Here is a 23,978-nt window from a genome sequence, read left to right on the forward strand (position 1 = left end):
AAGTGAGCAGCTGGGCTCACGTAGCCCGGAAGGAAGACAAGAGTCCAAATTACATGCTCAGATGTAATGACGTTGACATGGGTCAATGTGCTCTGCAAAGAAATGATAAAGACACATAACATGAAGAGGCCCACTCCTGTAGAAGATAGAAAATCCCGACTTAAAGGGGGAAGAGCACAATGAACACCTCTTACCTAGTGACGAGGAATGGGGCTCTAAATACGACTCCTCCTGGCCTCAAATCGGCCAATAATGCCACAGCGGTTTAAGTTCTATCGTCCGGAGTGCTGGACGCTTACTGATAGCAATCAGCTGGAAGTCAAGGAGAATCAGAGTAAGGCCCATAACAACCAGACCGATAACCATCAAGGAGGTGCAAAGGAATGGCAGCCATAATGGAATAGCGCACTCACGTCTGTGAAGCTACGTACCAATGTAAAAGTCACTGATTGGACCAGATTATAAAAAAGAATTAAAACAAGGGGCTACTCTAAGGTTCGATGACAAAAATAAATGACCACTTTATCGGGGGTGAACAGAACCTGGAGGAAAGGGATGAAACAGAAGACAGACTAAAACCCGTGAACCTCTAGACAGATACATGATACAGAGGAGTGACTGCCATTATGGAATAGTGCACTCAGATCTGTATGATAAAAAGTAAATGTAGTGATGACTGGATTACTAAACCCAAAAAGGATTCTACTGTAAAAATGGAAAGTGAGAATAAGTGCAGCATCGAAAGAAGCCAAAAACAATATAAAGGAGTGTCGTCATGAAGTATAATGAAAAAATAAAGGGGAGGGGGCCCCAAACACGAAAGCCTGTGAAGTATATAAAATAATAAACCAGGCAACCAATTGCCTAAATTGACTGAGGCCAACAGGTAACAAGTTAAACAGTAATTAGAATATAGCATTTTCCCAAGGAAGGAGTTCATTGAGGCCAGAGCTGGCTGTTTGTAAGGTGGAAAATCCAGAAAGCGTATAAACTTTTCCTCAGGTGTAATGACTGGATTTGTATACCAAGTTATCAGTTCATCAGTTATAGCACACCTAGCCACCACGTACCACCACCCTTCTCAGGACCTATAAGACACAGCATCTAAAATATCTACCTGAGAGTGGGGAAAATGACAATAAACGTGCTTGCACAGTTAGAAACACTACTAGAATCTGGGGAAATCCATACTATACCTTATAGTTACCACACTGCAGTGATTTAGAGTCTCCCGACTACACTTATTTATAGTCTTCCGACTGTCCCTATTTATAGTCTTCCGACTGTCCCTATTTATAGCCTTCCGACTGCACCTATTTATAGTCTTCCGACTGCACCTATTTATAGTCTTCCGACTGTCCCTATTTATAGTCTTCTAACTGCACCTATTTATAGTCTTCCGACTGTCCCTATTTATAGTCTTCCGACTGCACCTATAATTTAGGTATCCCTGATGAGAGCCGATTTCCCTTCTGTGGAAAAAAGGAGCCCGACCTTCCCAAGCAAGAACTGTTAAGCCAAATCACTCCCATCTGCAATTATCTCTAATTATGAGTCATGCACCTTTCTGTCATCAGTTACCTGTAAGAAGGGAATCGCACATCCTTCTATACATCAGCACCTGGCTAAAAAGACACTGGGGCTCCTTCTAGAAACAACAACAAATGAAACTAATGCACACTGGGGTCTCTTTATTACATAATGATAGGATGACAAGAAAAGACAATAATTGAGCAACACAATAATAGATCATTGCATATGCAGATACATATACGTAACCTAGAAGCAAAATAGATGGTTAAGCATAAACAGATATAATGAAAACATTCTTAGAACACCTCACCATGTTTCTCTATATTCCAGCATTGGCAGTTGAGCTGGTCCATCTCTCTCTCTCTTTAGTTCATCCAGGACTCTGCTCTGCAATCTCGGATACACGTCTGCATCGCTCTGCTTCATTAGACTGCCATAACTCGACCTCATACTTGAACTCCCTCCAGCTCTCTCTTGAACTCCAGTAACAACCAACAGCACCAACTGAACTGAACTGAACTCCAACCAACTGAATTCCAACTCTCTTCCAACTGACTTCCAACTGACCTCTCTCTCGAACTCACTCCAACTCCAACTGACTTCCAACTCTCTTCCAACTGGCTTCCAACTGACCCTCAGGTTCACTGATCTTCGTTAATATGGAAGGCTCTCTCTCTCATGAAAATTTCCAGCTAGCAACCTGCCTCCCACCAGATTCCTGTACCAAGCTCCATGCTCCCTACGCACCCCCACTGGCCAGCTGTTGTTGCGTCTGGAGCACAGAAAATAAGCAAATTCCTCCGATAAGAGCCGGTCTCTTCCAGTTTGCAAAGAGCAAACAACACCTCAAAACTAAAACATAGCCTCTCACCTAAAGAGGCTCAGCAAGATGGTGTCAGAAAAGAACATGGCATTGCTTGAGCATAGGCCTTTAGGCCCTAAAAAGAGCAAAAACCATAGACAGAAGGCATGAAATCATGTCAAAGCCAATAGGCAAACACTACCACTAAGCAAGATATAGTCAGAAATATAGAGAACTTCAGGCCTATAAATCTCTATGTTGTGTGATGATGTCAAAGCATATCATAAGCAATAGTCAGTGCTGTCTAAGTGTCTACAATATGCTGAGATGGTGGTTGGCAATGGTCATATTTACCAAAATATCACTCACTACATAAGGCCATCAGTATTGCTGACTTTGGGGCATGCAGAGAGGTGAGAAAAGAGGCGTAGCCTCGGACCACCTCTCTGCATCGCAGCTCTGTGGTGCTAACCGTACGTACCTGGTAGGCTAGTGGGCTAGTGGGCTAGTTAATTCCCCAACTTAAAACGTGCCACGGGGTGCGTTTGCACACTTGTCACATCAGCCCCCACCCCCTCTCTTCACCACTGTGCAAACGGGCCCTCTGGTGCATTGTAAGTTGGGGCAGTAAGTCCCCTTGAATCCTGAGGGTCCCTTGGGTCAAACTAGCCCACCAGGTACCTCCAGTAAGCACCACAGAGCTGCTTGTCAGAGAGGTGTAAAAAGGGGCGTGGCCTTGGACCACCTCTCTGCAACGCAGCTCCATGGCGCTTACTGAAGGTACCTGGTGGGCTAGTTGGCCCACAGGGATCCTCAGGATTCAAGAAGACTTAATACCCTAACTTAAAACCTGCCAGGGGTGCGTCTGCACAGTGGTGAAGGGAGGGGGACTGATGTGACATGTGTGTACTTATTCAATCCCTCCGCCAAAACCCAAGCACTTATAAATTCACCATGAACTCTCCTTGCAGTACTCTAATCATCCAGTCAGTACTCATGCTATGACCCATGCACTAACACATGCACTGCTACAATACCCTGAGCACTGCCCATGCTGTCTAGCCATTGCCCTGTCAGTACCCATGCACTCCTTCAAACACCCAGCCAGCCCCATATACTTATCCAATAGCTCCCCCAAAACCCAAGCAGTTATAACGTCACCAAGTACTCTAATCTTCCCGTCAGTACCCATGTACTCATTGAATGGCCCAGGCACTAACACATGCACTGCTAAGCACTTCCCATGCAGACCTCTAAGCACCTACACACTACTGATTCACTCCTCCAATTACTCATGTAGTACCAATGCACTCCAGAAATCCCTCTGTCACTACCCATGCACTCCTCCAATAACCCAGCCAGCACTTTATCCAATCACTCCGCCAAAACCTAAGCAGTTATAAATTCACCATGCACTCTCCTTGCAGTCCTCTAATCATCCAGCCACTACCCATGTAGTCATGCAATGATCCAGGCAGTAACTCATGGCAAATACGGAGGAGGTCATACTAATCACAGGGGCATCCCAATGCATAGTGTTTCCTAGTGTATGTATGTATTTTCACTGTACTATAAGTATCTTTTAGCATAGCACTGGTTCTAGGCCTGGTTAGTCAGTCAGTTACCACCAGTACCCATCAACAAAGGTTGGGGGCACAGGAGGACTTTCTGCTCCTCTGTTGGTTCTTTCTGCAAATCTGTTCTACTTCCTGCGCTCATGTAGCTACTCACCAAGAAATGCAGTAACTTACAAACTAACTAACAGACTAATAAAGACATCCACACAGTTTAGTTTTACTTACACCCACTCATACTTCAATACACCTTGGCATATATATATAATATATATATATATAAAAACACATATGTTTATACTTTACATAAACACACATTCACTGGATGATGTCATAAGTGATGGCATTTGAGACGTCATCAATGATGTCACTGAGCATGTCATGAGTGAGGTAATATGTGACGTCATCAGCAGTGCATTGCTGGGGCGCGAGTTATATTTAGGTCTACTGACTATAACGGCCGAATTTCTTTGGTTTTGTATGAGTGAAATCTCCAGCAAACTATAACATCCTTGAAACCTATGGTTTTTTTCAGCGGATACGTTGTAGTTGTTGTAGGTGTTGGCTGGGATTCCTGCGTAGAGTGTGTTTGCGTAGTCCAGTCTGCTGCTGCTGAGGGCTTGGGTAATCGTTCTTCTTTTTTCAGTCGGGATCCACTTGTAGATCCTGCGGAGCATGCGGAGGGTGTTGTAGCAGGAGAAGGAGACAGCGTTGACCTGTTTGGACATGGATAGGGATGCGTCGAGGATGAATCCTAGGTTGCGTGCATGGTCAGTGGGTGTTGGTGCTGTTCCCAGTGTGGTCAGCCACCAGGAGTCGTCCCAGGTTGAGGGGGTGGGTCCGAGGATGAGGACCTCCGTCTTGTCCGAGTTCAGCTTCAGACGGCTGCTCCTCATCTAATCGGCGACGGCCTTCATTTCCTTGTGGAGATTGATCTTAGCGGTGAGTTGGTCCTTGGTGAGGGAGAGGATGAGCTGGATAGAAGGCCCACTCAAATAATAAACACAATCCTTGTCAAGGTGATCCTCAAAAGTTACCAAATTAACCATTGCTTAACCCTCTGGTTGCTTGGCACAACGTATTCAGGCTTAACTTAGAGACAATGTCTAAAATATTTATGTAGCCCTCATACAGCAATAAAGTGAAAACACAAGAAAAATCCTGATCCAATTTAGAAAAATATAGTCACATTAAAAAAATGAAATAGTAGAACTGGAGTTATGAGTTTCTAAACTTTTAGGTGAAAACAGCACCAAGTAGCACAAATCGCTTCTTGCCATAATATGGTCAATATGAACCAGTGTAAAGTGAAAAGTTCAGACTGACTGCAATGGCGGTAAGGTCAGATATAGATTAAGAGTTACCTTCTGAAGTCCATGCTAGGAGCTGCTGTTCACATTGGTGGGGGCTATAAAGAGGTTGTTGTTAGAATGAGGAGCAGGTCGGGTAATGCAGATCATCGCTGGAGGTTCATGTTGATGTTCAACACGGTCTGTCGCCGCATAGTGAAGGCCTCGCTGGAGCCTCACATTTGTGGTGGTCGTTGACGGTTGCTGGAGGTGTGAAGAGCAGGTGCTGCTAGAGCTTCACATTAGCGGTTGTCGCAGGCATGAAGAGGTCACAAGGAGCCCAAAACGTTTGTATCGTCACCTGTAGGTCAGGAGGAGAACACTCTGATGCCAGCCAAAGTTCCAGGAACTGGGGGCATGTCTTGGCATGTAGGATTCACTCCAGCAGAAGCCAGCAGCAAGGCTCAGGCAGGTCCAGCTGTGCTGGTCATCTGTAAGTTTCAGGGAGGCCTCTGGAGGCTTGCCGTGTCATTTTAGCTCAACAAAAGGTTAGCCAACTGACCCTTGTCCACTTCTGGAGCTCCTGGATTCAAGTTAAGCAAATTCAATCTTTCTTCTTCAGACAACAGGGCAGTCATTTTTCTGAATCCTTCACAGGTCCAGGAGTGTTGTGATGAGAGGTTCTGAAGGTGCCACTTTTATCCCCAGTGCTAGCCTGTGGGTGGGTGATGCACCCTCTGTCTAAACATCCTCATTTCCTGGGTTTGACTCAACAATGTCTAGAGTAACAAAGGGCAGATATTTGTCAGTGGCAGGTCAGTCAGTCAGTAAGTCATTGGAATTCAGGCAGGGAATTGGCATGCCTTGTGGCTACCCTTTGAACCTCAGGAAGACAGCCCCCACCACATCCTGCTCAGGAGAGCAACATATTGCCCCACACCCTGGCCCTATTGTCCCCATTTCTGGAAGGGATGCACAAAACATCACAAGACCCATTCACAGTAATGTGAATCTAGACACTGTCAGTAAGCCACATTGTTTACTCAGTGAAACTTTCTAAAAGTGGTATCTTCACAACAGTAACTTGAAATCTGATGTTATCATTCGGGGATTTTACATTAAAATGCATTTGAGTATGAACAACATTTCTCTATCTCGTGCCAAACTGAAGTTATCACTCTTTATGTAATGTAATGTAAGGGAATTGTATATAGCGCTGAACTGTCACCCAAAGGGTATCCTGGCTTAGATTGTCCGAACAGCAAAGGTGAAGAAAAAAGAAGACAGGGGGGAAAAACGGAACAGGATCTAGGCTCTTGGAAACAGAATGGTTTTTAGCCTCTTCCTAAAACTGGATAGGGTATTAAGTTGCCTAAGCTCGAAAGGAAGAGTATTCCACAGTCTAGAGGCAGTAGAGGTGAAGGACCGTCCGCCCATATGTGCTCTCTTGATTTTTGGGACCCTGATCAAGTGTGCCGTCGAAGAGTAACGTGCTCAGGTAGGCACATACCAGGTGAATTTTCTCTGGAGCACTCTGGGTCCAGTTCTATGGACAGCCCTATGTACAATACAGAGAGCCTTAGATTGTATCTGCTGTGCAACCGGCAGCCAGTGGAGGTGATCTAAGGGCCATGGAAGAAGACGTTCTCCATGGCCGATTATGTGTAATATGGTGACCCTGTATTAGAGAGATAGCCTTAAAACAGTGAAAAAAGACTTCAGGAGTTTTTCACTGCTGGGAAATGTAAAACTTAAAACCACATATGCTACTTTTTAAATACCATGCACCCTTCCCTGGGAGTTGCAAAGGTCTGCATTATGGGTGGCTTACACATATTAAAAAGAAAGGTTTAGGCCTGTCAAACGCTTTATTTTGCCTGATCGAAATTGTAGTTTAACACTGCAGTATAGGCTGAGGTGGCAGGCTGGAGACATGTTTTAAAAGGATACTTTAGTGAGTGTCACAATGAATGCTGCGGTCCACGATTCACGCCAATTTTACCATGTTCTAGGGAGAGAGCACAGTCACTTTACCACTGATTAGCAGGTCTAAAGTACCCAAAGCCCTAATGACAACAAAAATGATTTCAGTAGAATAAGGGAGACAAAACGTGTGGGGATATTCCATGCCATGGATAGCCAATCAAACTAGATATCACAATGGTCGCTGAAATCAGACATGAGATGACAGGGTGATGTAATGCAGTGCAGGTGGGAATCAGTAGAGGAATGGAAGCAGTGTTATTAAACCCGGCATTTAAATGTATTGTATTTTCAGAACTAACAATACCTGCAGCAAGAGAGGTATCGCTTTATCCCCTACTGCTCCGAAAGTCGACCCCCTTGCTGCAAACTCTCCTCACAGACGTGCAGGACGCAGCAGAGCTGTGTCAGAAGTGAATCCATCAGAAAATGCCATTACTTTCCATCCCGAGGTAGCTGGATTAAGGGTTAGCGGGCATCCGCAATCAACCTTGATTACAGGCTTCTCTCTGACAATTTCATCACGACTTTTTTGCTCTCGGCTGATGGTGCGCATCTGTTCCTCTCGCAAAAAGCAAAGCCTCGCACTTATTCAAAGGGCTGCTGTGTTGAGTTCTCCAAATGCGTCATCATCAGGTGATTGCTTGGCTCTAAACAATGAAAGCATGCGGTCCCGCCGCCCACTGCCGAGTGCTGCACATAGAATGAGGGCGCTCTTCGGAGAGTACATGATTACAGACATGTTGAAACCGTAGACCGGCTTTGTTTATAAAACCTCTTTGAAGTGCTGAGTCACAGAGTCTAAAATCGATTGTAGTTTTTATAACTTTACAGGAGTACTTTCGTGTAATCCTAAAACAATGTTGTCTGCTAAACCAGCATATCACGCCACATGCTGCCTATGACGGCCTTTGGTCTTCTGGCTATCTTGAACACCATTTATTTGCACTAGTTCTTGTATAGGACAGCTTTTTATGGCGCTCATGCACCAAACAGAATATTAGGGCGCATGAAAAAGACACTTGTGTTTCATCGGATTCCTCTTGGGAAGCATGGCAGCAACTGCAATAAGTAAAAGTTTCATTGCATATTCCATGGGTGTCAGCTCTCTTGGTTAGGCTCTCTGTGTCGAAACTGCATCTACACATTGGCAGAGGTGTATTTGTCACAGGTCAGTGCTGGGGATACAGCCATGGCCCACTCACATTCTTTTTCAGAAACAAGCCACCAATGGGCTAAAAACAAAAAGAAAGATGTCTCTGGAACAGGAGCAGTTTTCTTTGGCCAGGTCCTCCATGTCTGGTAGCTTATGGTAGGGACAATCAATGGTGTTTCCATGCCATAAAGAGGGTGGAACTAGGGACATCTTAAGGATTTTGGGGACCCTGTGCCAAGCATATTTTGGGGGCCCCTGTTCAGGACAGCTGAATTTATGATCCAATTTGAGCCCGTTTCCCACGCAGTTTCTGCTTCCTCAGCTGAGTTAGCGATCCAGTTTGCATCATAGGTATTAGCCTACATATTCCCAATGTAAACGGACAAGCACAGCTGACAGCAGTAGGATTTAGTGTTTCCTGCCCTGCTACTAGCTTTTTAATACTTCTAAAATTGTATATGTGTGGCTGAATTACTTTGTATTTTTTAACAATTTCTCCTACCTATGTGCACTTGCACTTTACTTCATTCTGCTTGCCTACAACTCCTTATATGCTCCGATTACCTTCTTGCTTTTCCTCCATTCCTAGTCTGTCGCAGGTGATACGCCGATTGTGTGGAGGGCTGGGGCTACTATTGACCTCCTCGCTTCTGCCCACGCAGTTTCCGCTTTCTCAGCTGCATTAGTTATCCAGTTTGCATAGGTATTAGCCTATATATTCCCGATGCAAACGGACATGCGCAGCGGGTGCGCCGCTGGCAAGCCTGTCAGCGCACGTCAGGTGCCGGAGACGTTGGGCACCAGCCATGCTGCTCAGTTCCCCTCCGGTGAGCTTCTTCCACTATATTACAATAGGGAAAAACTGCTAAGCCTTAGGCGGCTACCATTATGTCAGTGTACAGCGGCTGACCTGAGCTTGGAGATAGACTTTTGTTGTAATAAGTGCAACTGGGCTCTCCTCCAGCCCAGGAAACTCGCACCCAAGATCCTCCCACGCAACAATAAGTGTAAAAACAATAGGAAAACAGAGGATTTAAAGGCCACCCTTTTAAATTGTCCCTCTATGCGAATGCATGATCCACACAATTATTACCTATTTTTAGACGAACAGCGTGATCTTAAAATTCTCAGAGACCTGGCTGTCTGAAGCCTCCAACCCTACTATCACCTCGGCCATGCCTATGGGTTATAAATTGTCCCTCTATGCGAAAGCATGATCCACACAATTATTACCTATTTTTAGACGAACAGCGTGATCTTAAAATTCTCAGAGACCTGGCTGTCTGAAGCCTCCAACCCTACTATCACCTCAGCCATCCCTATGGGTTATAAATTGTCCCTCTATGCGAAAGCATGATCCACACAATTATTACCTATTTTTAGACGAACAGCGTGATCTTAAAATTCTCAGAGACCTGGCTGTCTGAAGCCTCCAACCCTACTATCACCTCGGCCATCCCTATGGGTTATAAAATCCTAAGGAGGGACTGATTGAGTGGGAAGGGAGGGTGTGTCGCCATCATTTAAATAAAAAAATAGACTGCTCTCCCATCCCGATGGAAAATAACGAGGGCGCAGAGTCCTTAGGCTTTCGCTGTACCTTATCCCCCATCATAGCATAGCTGTTATTCTGATTTACAGACCTCCCGGTGCAATTGGAAATTGTATTACTATGCTTAATAGAGCCACCACCTCCCTGGCCTTAAAATACAACAACTTCCTTATTCTGGGAGATTCCAATATACACATGGACAAAGGGAAAGACCCTCAGACAATTTCCTTGTTGGAGATGCTGAGGGCCTGCAACATGTTTCCATCTATTTCTTTGGCCACCCATGAGAAGGACCATACTCTAGACCAAATCTTTCAACTCTTTGACATGTATGTATGCATGTATGTATTGCCTACTTGTATAGCGCAGAACTGTCACCCAAAGGGTATCCTGGCGCTTTGACTTATCCGGACCAACATCAGACGCCTCACTACACTGCTCTGGGGAACAGATGGGACTTCAGACCTTTTTTAAATAAGCAGAGTTCCCCCATGCTCCTTAAAGTCATTGGCAAAGAGTTCCAGAGTTTGGCCGCAGGTATCCAAAGGCACGGCCTCCCGTCTGTGTCCTCCGGATCTTAGGAACTGTGGCCAAGTAGGCAGATGAGGAATGAAGGGTTCTAGAGGTCGAATACCAGGAGAAAAGCTCTTGTAACGGGACAGGGCCCTGATCGTGGAGGGCCTTGAAGACTATACATAGCGATTTAAAGCAGATGCGCTGATAAACTGGTAGCCAATGAAGGTCCTTAAACGCCTGGTATGAAGAGGACGAGCGCAAACGAGATAGGGCCAATTTAGTGGCCATATTCTGGATACACTGCAGTTTACTGATCAGAGTCCCAGGGGCACCCAGAAGCAGTGCATTGCAGTAATCCAACTTACTGAGGATAATACTGCGCACAACTTCCGGTCTATTTTGGGCCAGGAGCATCGGGAGAATTTTGCGCAAATTGCGAAGCAGCATCATGCAAGTGGCAATGGTTTGATTTACAAAGACATTCAGTTGCAGGTTAGATCCAATCATCACGCCCAGGTTGCGGGCTGAGTCTGCTGCCGCAGCTGTACCCTGGAAGGTGGGGGGCCAAAAATCCACCGGCAAAGGCCGAGAGATGCGATCCAGGGAGCAATTCAACACCTCCGTTTTTGAGCTATTGAACTGGAGGGAGTTGGTAGGCAGCTAATTTGCAGTAGATGTCATACAACGATGGAACGTTTCCTGAGACACAGCCTCTTTGCCTTCTAGTGAAAAGATAAGCTGAGTATCATCGGCGTAGTTAACGACCGTGATACCGAAAGATTTAATCAGCTTGACTAGGGGGCGAAGATACAGGTTTAATAAAATGGGACTGAGGGCCGACCCCTGAGGTACCCCATGACCCACTCTTTTTATGCCAGATTTAAAAGGCGGAAGAGTCACTACCTGGTGTCTATCCTTAAGGTAGGAGATCAGCCAATCTCTGGCCAGGCCCACCACCCCGGCCTCTTCCAATCTGCTGATGAGAATGTCGTGGCTGACCGTGTCGAACGCGGCCGACATGTCAAGCAGCACTAGAAATGCTGTGTGACCTAAGTCGACCCGCGAACGAAGATCGTCCACTACAACCACTAACGCAGATTCAGTACCGTGGGCAGGCCTGAAGCCAAACTGGGCCATGTCCAGCCAGGAATGAGTTTCCAGAAAGCTGGACAGATGTTTTGTGACCCACCTTTCCAAGATCTTAATAGGAAATGGGAGTAGCGAGATGGGTCGATAGTTGCCCAAACAGGAGGGATCCAGAGTTGCCTTCTTCAGAAGGGGGAGACCACAGCAAGTTTCCAACTATCCGGGACCGTTGCCGTGTTGAGAGATTGACAACAGATGGAAAACAGAGGTGGAAACAGTTCCTCTCGAAACGTCTTCCACAATCTCTGGGGTAAAGGGTCCATAGGGGATCCAGAAGATACACCATTTGCTAATTGGCAGAACTCCTCATAGAGAGGAAGGGGAAAACTGTTTATCTGAGCATGTTCCTTCAAGGTCTCCAAAGTCTTAGGGCTGGGTAAAAGAGCCATATCCATCTGAGGCTGGGGACAAGAGGAGGCTGGAACAGAAAGCCCACTCAGAATGGTGGCGATCTTGCCCTCAAAGGCTACTGCCAAGGAGTCACACAGAGACTGAGAAGCAGGGATGCAATTGGCCACACAGACCGGATGAGACAGATCCTTGATGATTTTAAACAAGGTTTGGGATTTATTTGTGGCCTGCATCAATGTCTCCTCGAGGAACTTGGCTTTGGCACATATCAGTAAGCCTACCTCTTCCCATTACCTGGTCTTGCCACCTCCTATTAAAGTTTGTCATTCCCAACTCTGCCACAGCCCCTCGGGCTAACACGGGTCAGAGTGTCCCTAATTACAGGGTGATCTATAAAATATCCATCCCGATGTTAGAAGACGTCCTCGGTCATTCCTCACCGTAGCTGTCTGACTGCCCCAAATCGGATGCTCTCTCATGGCTCTGAACCAACATTTGTGCAGCGGTTCTGGTTGTTTCCCGCTCCTCAAAGGGTCAGCCCCACCAGCTCCATGGTTTATCGATTCCCTCAGATCTAGCAAAAGAAATTGTAGAAAAATGGAACAGAAATGGCGTAAATCATATCTACCTGAGGACAGGAAAGTGTATAAAGACACCTTAAAAGCTCATTACATTCTTGTGAAGGCAGCCAAGAAAAACGTCTTTCAAACCAAAATAGAAAATGCTCAAAATAAGAGTAAGGAAATCTTTAGTATAGTTAAATCCTTTACCACCCCAAAAGCCAGCACAAAAGAAGGGCCATGCATGGAAGCATGGTCTAAGCAAATAGCTCAATTGGGGTGCCACTTCGTTCCAAGGGACTGTGTTGTTGTTGCTGGATTTCGTTTGGGTTTTTTTTTATCGTAACAAGGGAACCCAAGAGGTACCTAGGGACCATGGGCAATTGACTATTACGTTTGGGGAGAGCGTGAAGTGCCTTAGCAGGTCTCCAGAAGGACTCAAAGTCCCAGGAGCCCCATAACTGCTGTCACCTGTGCCTGGGTCGAGCACCGCCTACTGCCGCTACACAACCACTCGCCGCACCCATGGTGTGGAAGTTGAACACACTATAAATAATAGTAAAAATCAGCTGGAGCTAGACGTATCCCCAACTCCATCAATGGCAACTAGACATCGCGGGGCAAGACAAGGGGTGTAGGAAAAAAATAAACTAAAGACCATATCACAAATGAAAAGGATCACTAACAAAAAGGGAGGCGTGGGTGGGATAGGGAAGCCAGTCAAAATCCAGTCTGAATTATTTGAGCATGCGAGCCCTGAATGTAAATCTTTTGGAACTTAAACCGAGACTGACAATCCCTTACACTCTAATGGAGCAGATAGTATGGTGGAGACGCTAGGACTTATTGTTGCAGATATTTTTACGACCACTCTAGATTCTGTTCAGGTGCAAATAAATGACTTCATGGCCGTTAGATTGAAGGATTTAGATGACAAAATCACTCAAATAAACCAGGCTATAGTTAAATTGAATACTATGTTCCAAAAGGGGAGAGATAACCTTGAAGAAGGAGTCAAATTACTTGCAGAATATAGGTTAAGTTATGAAAAAAAAGAAGTGATCCCTGATAGGAACATTTCAGGCCAACCAGGAATAGGTACCCTGAACGGAACCGATATTGTAGGAGAAAGAACGCAATCATTAAGAAATAAGGAAATCCAAAGTAATGTCCCTGATTCAGGAGAAAGAAGGACTGACCAAATCATAGAGAGAACAGGTTTTCCCTGCAACAGTAATTTAAGAACACCTGTACCTAGCCCTAATGGAATTAATGCGATTCCTAATTGTGACAATCTAAGTTTACCCCAGCCGCATGACCGTATGTATTAATACTAACTGGCGTACCGGCTTTAAATAGAGAACAAATCGAAACATGGCATAATCTTAGGAACAAATTTGTAGATTGGCTCCAAAAGTATAAAGGATTCAGCCCGCAAAAAATGTATGAGATTATAATGCTGCGCAGGATGGGATGGGTGGGGAAACAGAGGAAAAACATTGATAGTGACTGTATAGTTGTAAATTGAAATCGCCCTCACATAGTCCGTCACTTATTAAGATACTGTGAGGATATCCAGAAAGATAACACCAATATCCACGCCCTCCCATTGGGATACTTTTACAGACCGAAAAGGGACGAAATATGTAAGATCCCTGAGACTTTTTTTCTCTTCACACTTCTAATAGCTTCTAAGATTTGTCGTCCTTGGAGATGGTTGATTGACTGTCTTCAGTAATAGACCAAGGAGAAGGAATAATGGTCGCTCCTATAGAAATGGAGATAAAAGAGATAAATGAACCATTAGCTACTTTACCAAAGACATATGCCCGATGCCGGAAAATGAAGATATGGGAGAAGGGGCTCTAGTGAAACAAAGACTCTTATTGACTTCGGGTGCAGAAATAGCGTTGGCAGGAGTAAATATCGGTATAAGTGATGAGATATTAGAGGCCTTCCTTTAGATAGGAGTGACTGTAATCACTCAAATCTAAAATTAATATCATGGAATATAGCGGGGCTTGCAAAAAATGTTAGTGACCCAGATTAGTGTAGCTATATTGAAGCAAGTGATATTTGCCTCCTGCAGGAAACTTGGGCGTTAACTACGCCGCATAGAGTAGGATATAGAACATATAATGTTAATGCAGTTCCCTCTGATAGAGGCAGGCCCTCTGGAGGACTACTAATATGGGTAAAAGTAACGCTTGAGGTCCGAATAACAATTTTAAACATCGACTCAAGGGATATACTTGGTTTGAAAGTAACTACGAAAGAAGGTAGGGTGTTCCATTTACTCAATGTTTACAATAGACCCTGCCCTTCATCCAAATAGTTAGCGATATTGGAAAAGTTAGACTGCTTCTTAAACAGCATGGAGGAGAAACCAAACATAATACTAGGTGGCGATTTGAATTGTAATTTCGAGCCAATTACAGGTCTTGGCAACATTTTTGATGAGGAGGATAGGGCTAATTATATCCATTTGTTACATAATATTGAGTTGGTTCAGTGTACTGTATTAGCAGTTCAAATTATGAGGCTGACAGCCACGCACGGATTGAGAGCGTGTAATGGCCGACTCCCATCAGACATATTAAAGGCCTCGACCTTCATAAGGAATAATTCACAAAGCAAAATAGATTATGATGGTCTCCCTTGATTTTTGGCCATATTGAACTGACCTAGAGATCATGCCCAGGATTGAGAGTGACCACTGTCCACTCCAATTGTCATTTTATTCCAGTTTGTTCCTTGGTGTAACTCCAAGGATTGAGATTCCCCACTTGGCAGAAACAACTAATGATGTTATATTAGCTAGTAATAATCGACGTTCACTAAAATGGGCCCACATATTGGAGCATGGTGAAGTGCTAGCAGAAATCTATAGACACGTTTGCCAGCTATTTAAGCACACCACTAGGGGGCAATGCGTTTTTTTGACCTACATATTGGGGTTTTTAATTTATTATTACCACTGGTAACCAAAATGCCCAAAAAAAACAATGAAATTATAAATAAACATATCAAGTAGGAAAACGTGGTACTGCAATGATTGCCGCAATTGTAAGGCTAGACTTCTAGTGGCTATAAAAAGTAAGTTCCCAGAGGAGATTAAGGTGGCTAGAAAATAATATAAGAAGATTCAAGAGAAGGCCAGAATAAATTGGGATGAGGAAAGCTGGTCGGAATTGCTAATGGCAGCTAAGAGTAAGGACCAAGTGGGGTGCTGGAGATTGGTGGCGAATGGGAACCACACAGGAGGAGTGGTCAAAGATGTGTTCCTTGATGAAATGACTTGGGTTAAACATTTCTCGCAGTTATATAGAGCTCCAGATAATATTGGCCTATTTGAAAAGGATACATTATGTTCTAGCCCCAGCGTAAATAAATTAGAGTTTGAAATAGAGGAAACTCTGCTAGCAATCAAGGCAGTTAAAAATGGTAAGGCACCAGGATTGGATAAAGTCCCTGGAAGGCAGGAAACAGAGGTTTATTCCGTCGGAGCAGAACACATCAGATCAGAGAACAAGGTATCGTCTCGAGGTGCTCTAACCGCATCTCTGAGGCCTGGCCTCTTATACACAGGTTTATGGCTTTTATTGCAGTTTATTACATGTGGCACATTCTTACAAATACTTTGATGTACGGAAAGACATCCTCGGAATCCCCGCTTCAGGCCCGTTTCCACACATATCTACAGTAGAAGTCCCCACCCCGATCTTAGTAGGTGATGACTGTCGCGCAGCTGGACATTTCGCCGGTTCCCGGAATGTGTGGGGCCGATCGGATCTCATGGGGTGGGAGCTTTGATCAATCGTAGCTCCTTTGAAGAGGGGCGACTTCTTACAGTAGGGGGCAATAAACTGCATCCGCAGGACTAGCTGATGGCCTGGGATCGGGTCGGACAATCGGGCACAGAGGAAGGGGGTTTATCAAAGGATGCCTGATCATGAAAGGGATGGAGGGAGGTGTTAGCCGGTTACGGGATGTGGTTCCGAGGCAGGGCCGCGCTGAAGGGGTGGTTCATGGCCCAAGCATGTGAGTGCGGGGCTGTCAGTGCGCGGGGATGCTTGCGAGGTCAAAGAGACGCGCTGGCGATCGGCAGTGGGCAGAGAGGCCATGATACTCAAAATGGCTGCTGCTTACGCACATGTATGAGCCTGGAAAAAGGACAAGATGGCGCCGATAATGTTTACGCCGCAACCTAGATTTTAACATGGGCACCTTCTATAAATTTTTTGTGTAATACACTAGCAGCTGGTGCAGATTTTCCGGAAAGCTGGAGGGGTGCTGAAATCGTCTTAATTTTTAAAAAGGGCGATAGGAACGTGCCATCCAATTATCGCCCCATTAGTTTAAAGGACATTTTACAGAAAATCTATGCAAGGCATATTTTAAAACATATGAATATATGAATGGAGGAAAGCTCTGTACTCACCAAGTTTCAATTGGCTTTAGGCCCATAATATGCACTATTGATCAAGTTTTCAGATTCTGTTGCTTATTGTTGAAAATATGTTCATATAAGGAAAGGGCATCTTTATGTTGCATTTGTAGACCTTAGGGCTGCTTTTGATTTCGTGCCACGTGATCTTTTATGGGAGTCTTAATATTTGCAAGGGCTTCCGGTCTGTCTTCTCCAACAGATCATAAGGTTACATGAAAAGGACTATGCTCGAGTAAGATGGGGACCAAATGGCGAACTAACAAAAGCCATTCCAATTAAGCGAGGAGTCCGCCAAGGATGTGTGCTGGCTCCCACATTGTTTTCAATGTTCGTTAATGATATCCCATCTTACTTAAATGGCTGCAACAACGACTCACCAAAATTGAATGGAGAAAGTGTTCCAGCCCTTTTATTCTCAGACGACACCATATTGATTTCTCAAACACCCAGAGGTCTGCAATCCCTTTTATTCCCTTCGATGCGGCCGCGATTCTCCTGGTGTGCTGTAAACAGCATGAACAGGGGCGGGCCATGACGAACCCCAGCCGTCATCAGCACACGAGCACCGTAGTGCATGATGGCTGGGGTTCGTCATGAGCATGGAAGGGGTTAAACTCATTTCAAACATATTGTAACAATAAAGGTCTAGAAATTATTACTAATAAGACCAAATATATGGCCATAAACCCTCATAAAACTTTTAGGGGGAATCTGTTCCTAAATGATCAAAAATTTGAATCTGTACAGAATTTTTCTTATTTGGGAGTTTCGCTAGATTCAAAACACAGAATACCTTGCCTAATGTAAAAAAAACACTGGGTGAGTCTTACCAAGGCAGTTTCCCCGGCACTTGAAGTTTTCAAGTTCAAGGCTCAGTCTGCTGCGTTATATGGGGCAGAAATATGGGGGCCTATGAATAGAAATGTTTTTACGAATAGCGAAAATACATTTTATAGGACTATCCTGAAGCTGCCAAAAAGTACACCATTATCATTATGGGCGAGACTCTGGTGTACACCAGAGTTAGTAGATTACAGAAATGGTCTCCAAGAAATAATGAGATTGGACTAGAATAACTCTAATGTTTGGCTAAAACACGTGCGCACATGGTTAAATAGAGTTGGGCTGTCACAGTTTTGGGAAGATCCTTCAAGACTCATGCAAAATTCGAAAACGTTGCTGAAAACGACCTTTTGGGTGCACATAGTACATAGCTTGCCTAATGAACATCCAGCTGGAACCTTGACAAGTAATTTTCTTGTTTTCAAGGATATTCCCTGTTTTGAAGAATTGTTAGACGAGGTACAACCACCTTTAGCCAAAAGCCTATACATGAAATTTAGGTATGGAATGCTGAAAACTAACACAAACTTAGCTAGATGGTCAAGCACCTGTGAAACAAAGATCAGTGAGCTATGTACCTTTTGTCAAAGTAATACAAAAGAAGACGAGTATGGATTAACACCTAACAATTTATTTTAACATGATTAACCAATTAACACTATGTTCCCTGGACTATTTGTATTTTGATGCAATAATCCGTGAAATTTTCATTTTTTAAAGGTTCTCATGAAGATATAAAAGATACAAGATACAGTATCTATTTTGAAGTGTGTGCATGAGCTCTCCTTGATTAGGTAGGCAGTTCCTTTTCTGTTCTTGATACTTAGAAATGTGTTCTGTAATCTAGTAATCTCATAGTCTGTCGTACCTATCTACACAGCAAGAAGCTCAGACTCACTTCCAGCTGAGAAACAACTACACTACTTCCTAGAAGACGGAGCCAGTGTTTTGTCTTGTTTTCTCACTCCAATTTCCCTTTTCCCCCAGGGGTCAGACAGGCCGACAAGTTTCCTGTAATTTTGTCTGTTTGGTTGGTTCAGGAAAGACTTGGGAACATTCAGCGCCAAGAAAGAAACAAACTGGAAAACTAGGAGATTCTTGTGAGTGACATTGTGACAACTACAATACGGAGTCCGCTCTGTTGGAAGTGACTGAATTTTTCAAGGGTAAGCTGGACCAGGGAGGCAAGGCTGTTCTAATACTGCTCGATCTGTAGGCGGCCTTCGATATGGTCCCACATGAGAGGCTCCTGGAGAGACTTGCAAACAACGGCCTGGGGGACAGCCTTAACATAGATGTCAGAAGAGGGCGCCTAAATCTTTTCCTGTGCTGATGACATTCAGCTGATATTTACATGTGAAAAAGTCAGGGCAATGATTAGGTCTTGCCTCACAAAGGTTTTTAACTGGTTTAAGATCAATCAGCTAAAGTACAATCCTGACAAAACTGAAGTTGTTTTCTTTGGTAATCCAGAAATGCCTGACTGGTACACTTGGTGGCCAAAAGATCTGCTGCCTTGGCCTGCGGAAAAGGAGACAGTAAAAAACTTAGGAATTGTCATAGACAAGACACTTTCCATGTGCTTTCATATCCAAAATCGAACTGGCACTTGCTTTGGCATACTCCGGATGCTAAAAAAAATCCTGCCACTATTACCGCTTGAGAGCAGAAGGATCTTGGTGCAGGCTCTGGTGACACAAAGCTTGACTATTTCAACAGCTTGTACATTGGTCTTCCCAAATCCCTTATCCAGCGCCTACAATTGGTACAAAATGCAGCGGCCAGAGCCATCCTGAGACTTAAACCCAGTTCTAGTATGACTCCTATTCCTAAGTCTCTACACTAGCTCCCCATAAAAGAACGGATCGACTTCAAAGTGATGACCATCTTCTTTAAAGCTTTCCATGACTTAGGAGCCGGCTACCTAAATAAGCGCGTTAATCACTACACAACATCTATACTCCTATGATCTTCGAATGCCAACCTGGCCATTGTGTCTAAAATATGCTGTGCCTGCACTGGAGGCAGATCCCTTGGCTTTCTAGGTGCAAAATAGTGAAGTAGACTCCCAGAGTCTCTGAGGCTAACCACAGCCCTCCTCTCTTTCAGGAAGATCTTAAAAACCTGGCTTTTTAATAACTGATGGGTCTTTTACGCATGTTTTCCTCCCGGTTTCACACGCCAGGACACTCTAGTCTGAGTAGTTGCGTGCTTTATTAAATACACTATTTCATTTCATTTCATTAGGTCCCTGACAGTGCAAAGGAACCCTCGTCCAACTTCTAAGGGTCTTATTTATGAGGCCTTGCTTAACTTTTGTGCCGCCGGTGCGTCATTTTATGGGACACACCAGCAGCGTAAACAATGTGCCATGTTGCGCCCTATTTACAAAGTGACACATCTATGCAGATGTGTCACTTTGTAAATCCAGCACCACATTATATCTGTGCCAGGTATAATGTTTGTTGGGTGCGTGTTCCCTGGCAAAAAGCCTTGTAGATGTGGCTCATTGAAATCTATGACAACTCAGTGCACCACTTCTAGGACGCCATTGCGTCAATATCTTACACCTACCTTATAGCAGGCGTAAGACTGATGCAGGCCCTTTCACATGGCACTTGCCTCACGTGGAAGGACACATTGCTGAAGTTGCATCACACACCCCAGCAATGCATCACTTTTGCGCCTACAGATACGTCAGAAATACTGACGTATCTCTAACTCCTTGCGACATGATGCATCATTCAGTAAATATGAAGCATCCATCATGTTGCAAGGAGGGTCCACTGAGAAATTACACATCCCTGTTTTTACACAGCGATGCATCACTTCTAATAAATAAGGCCCTAAATGTGTTTACATCTAATATTCAGGGATAATTATGTGTGTTTTCAATAATGTAACACAGCACCACTTGCTGCTTGCTGAATTTTCATTTTCAGTCTTGTGTGATGACTATATGCATTTTTACTTGTTGTTTTTTATAGGGTTTGTGAGGTTTCTGTTTTATTAATTTGGGTGAAATGTTGCAGAGCGGATTTCGCAGAGTTTGTTATCAATTCTGCAGAATTCCGCGTAGTGGTACTTCGCCAACTACACCTACTCTTACTTTTCACCTGGCTGTTCTGTGATTATAATGAGATATAGGCAAACTCTTCTCACAGCTGGTGAGAATCGGAAACATTGTCCCTAAACATTCCTATGATTTTTGGGGGGGACAGCTCAAACATTCTGAATTCATTTGCCCTATACTTGGGATGTGTACACTCTGCATGTCAAGTATTAGCAAAAGTATGGCCTCCTCTACTGCTCCTCTGTCTGATGACGATAGCAACTACATTTTTAGACAAAAACTACATTTTCTTTGTCATCATACATCTCATAGATAGATATCAACTTTGCCTTGCTACAAGGTTCATTTATTTTATACTGTTCTCTGTGGCATGCCTTATCTCTTTCCAGTCATATAGTGACAGGATGCAGCCTAAATGTGTAGGACAATGATAAGGTGCATTCATTATATTGTATTGAAAATGTATAAAGCGCAAACTGTCACCCTACAGGTATCCTGGCGCTGAGACTTAAAAATGGACCCCACAGACATCGACCAGTTTATCAATGGGAAGAAATATGTTCTGCCTTTTAGAACAGCCAGGTTTTCAGACTTTTCCTAAAACATGTCAACGACTCGGCCTTCATACACAGCACATATGGAGTCAAGACATGGTTGTTCAAGATCCTAGAATCTGGATCTCCTTAAATCCTTGCCTGGACACATAACCAAACAATACTTTTGGTAAACTCTAGAAGACTGAACTTTTCTTTCTGGGTCCCTGGAATGCACTTTGTCTTTTTTGTTTTTATTTCAAAACAATTTTATAAAGGTTTTAGAAGATAAGAAAACTCAATCATGTTATGGCTCACATAATTGAACAGGAAATGCTTGATGACAATGTGGGATTTTTTAAAGCGCACTGTTACTCTACCGAGTGTCCTGGCACTTTAGACCGCTGGGGAACACGTCCCGGTTTTCCCTGTTAGATGGTCCCTTTCTGGGTATCTCCAGGGTGACCAGGCATCTCCGGCATCTGTGGGGGGAATGTGTAGAGATGAGGCAAGCTTAATGCCCAGAGTTATCAAGTGTGTTCCCTGGTTAGAGTATTTACAAAAAGGGGTGGTGAGGGCAGAGTCTCTGAATTAAGCAGAAAGCTCTCACCCAGTCAAGAGATCAGGGCTAGATCCAACACTGTTTTTTAGCTCACTGCACCATCCCAGTTTCAGAACCTGGCTGTATGCAAATTAGTCTGTTCCTGTCCCAGTGCATGATGGGAACAGGGCAAACCAAACTACAAAAGCCAATTCTTACACTGGGAAGGAAACAAGCTCCCGGGGACCGGTTTCTGGCATTACAGCCGTCTTCGGCCCAGTTTGCTTGAATCCTGATGGTGCAATGAGCAAGGGTCTCACATCTGAGAATACCCTTCCACGCTTAGGGTGGACAAAAATATCTAAATCGTTTTTGGCCACTATAGGTGTGGCAGGGTATACTCAGACATGAGTCCCTTTCTCACTGCTCCATCAGGATTCAAGCAAGCCGGGCCGAAGAAGGCTGAAATGCCAGAAACCGGTCCCCGGTAGCTTGTCTCCTTTCTGGTGAAGAATTGGCTTGGTAGTTTAGTCTGCCCTGTTCCCATGATGCACTGGGCCAGGGACAGACTGATTTGCATATAGCCAGGTTCTGAGCTGGGATGGGGCAGTGAGATAAATAACGGTGATGGATCAAGCCCTGATCTTTGGACTGCGTAAGAGTGGTCTGTTTAACTCAGACACTCTGTTCATCACCACCCCCTTTTCTAAATCGTTTTTGGCCACTATAGGTGTGGCAGGGTATACTCAGACATGAGTCCCTTTCTCACTGCTCCATCAGGATTCAAGCAAGCCGGGCCGAAGAAGGCTGAAATGCCAGAAACCGGTCCCCGGTAGCTTGTCTCCTTTCTGGTGAAGAATTGGCTTGGTAGTTTAGTCTGCCCTGTTCCCATGATGCACTGGGCCAGGGACAGACTGATTTGCATATAGCCAGGTTCTGAGCTGGGATGGGGCAGTGAGATAAATAACGGTGATGGATCAAGCCCTGATCTTTGGACTGGGTAAGAGTGGTCTGTTTAACTCAGACACTCTGTTCATCACCACCCCCTTTTCTAAATCGTCCCTGGTTAGAGTAGGCACTGAGGTGAGAATTATCGAATCCGTTGACCCCTGGTCCACGACCCTGCCACGTCGGGAATTGAACCCTGGTCCCGGGTCGTTCTCTGCTTACAGGGCTGCCGCCTCTAACCATTGAGCTACACCTCTCCACAATACATGTAAGATGAAAGAAAGAACAATAAAGGATAATGCGATAATATAATGAAATATTTTACTCATCCGGATAGATTATATTATGGAAAGTCTTGTGAATATGAGTGAATGTAGTTGCAACAGGATGATAATATACAGAATGATTATATAAATAATGATTATATACATAAATATATATAGGTAAGTTATATATATATATACAAACAGGTAAGCCCCAAGGAGGAGTGAAGCCTCTGGAAGATTGCTTCAGCACGTCTTTTATTTTGACAATTTGCAGACAGGTGAAAGTCAGGAACATACATCAAAGTTCATAACTTGCCAGACGCTTTTCAGGATTTAGAAGTATCCTTTCTTCAGTGGCATTAAAATGAAGAAGCAGAGCAAGAAGCATCACGCACACTTTTGAATTCCAATCACCTGCCCCAGTGGGCGTGGCCATCACTGTGGCCCTCTGGGCATTGTAGTGCGCTGCAGTTTTCCACCTGTGAGGCAGTTCATACTTTCTTCATCAATGAATAAAATAATAATTACAAGTGGGTAGAGGCACTGTCCGGGCGTAGTCCCTGCCTTACTTTACAGAAGTCACAATGAAGGCAAGTGCAGCGCCAATGCAGGTGGTGCTGTCTTGGGCACGGATTCACTGCTGCAATGCGGAGCAGATGGCACCCAGTGCCGTGCTTCATTCCACTTGGACGATACCTGGTTCAATTTGCATGGATTGTGGAACTGCCCCACTACGGGAAGAGGATCGGCGTACTACAATGCACAGAAGGCATTGCGAAAAAGCCACGCCCACTGTGGCCGGTGTCGGTAATTATTTAAATGACCACAGCCAAAAATATTATAAAAAATATTATATATATAT

Source organism: Lissotriton vulgaris, chromosome 7, assembly GCF_964263255.1.
Source record: "Lissotriton vulgaris chromosome 7, aLisVul1.2, whole genome shotgun sequence".
Lineage (NCBI taxonomy): Eukaryota > Metazoa > Chordata > Amphibia > Caudata > Salamandridae > Lissotriton > Lissotriton vulgaris.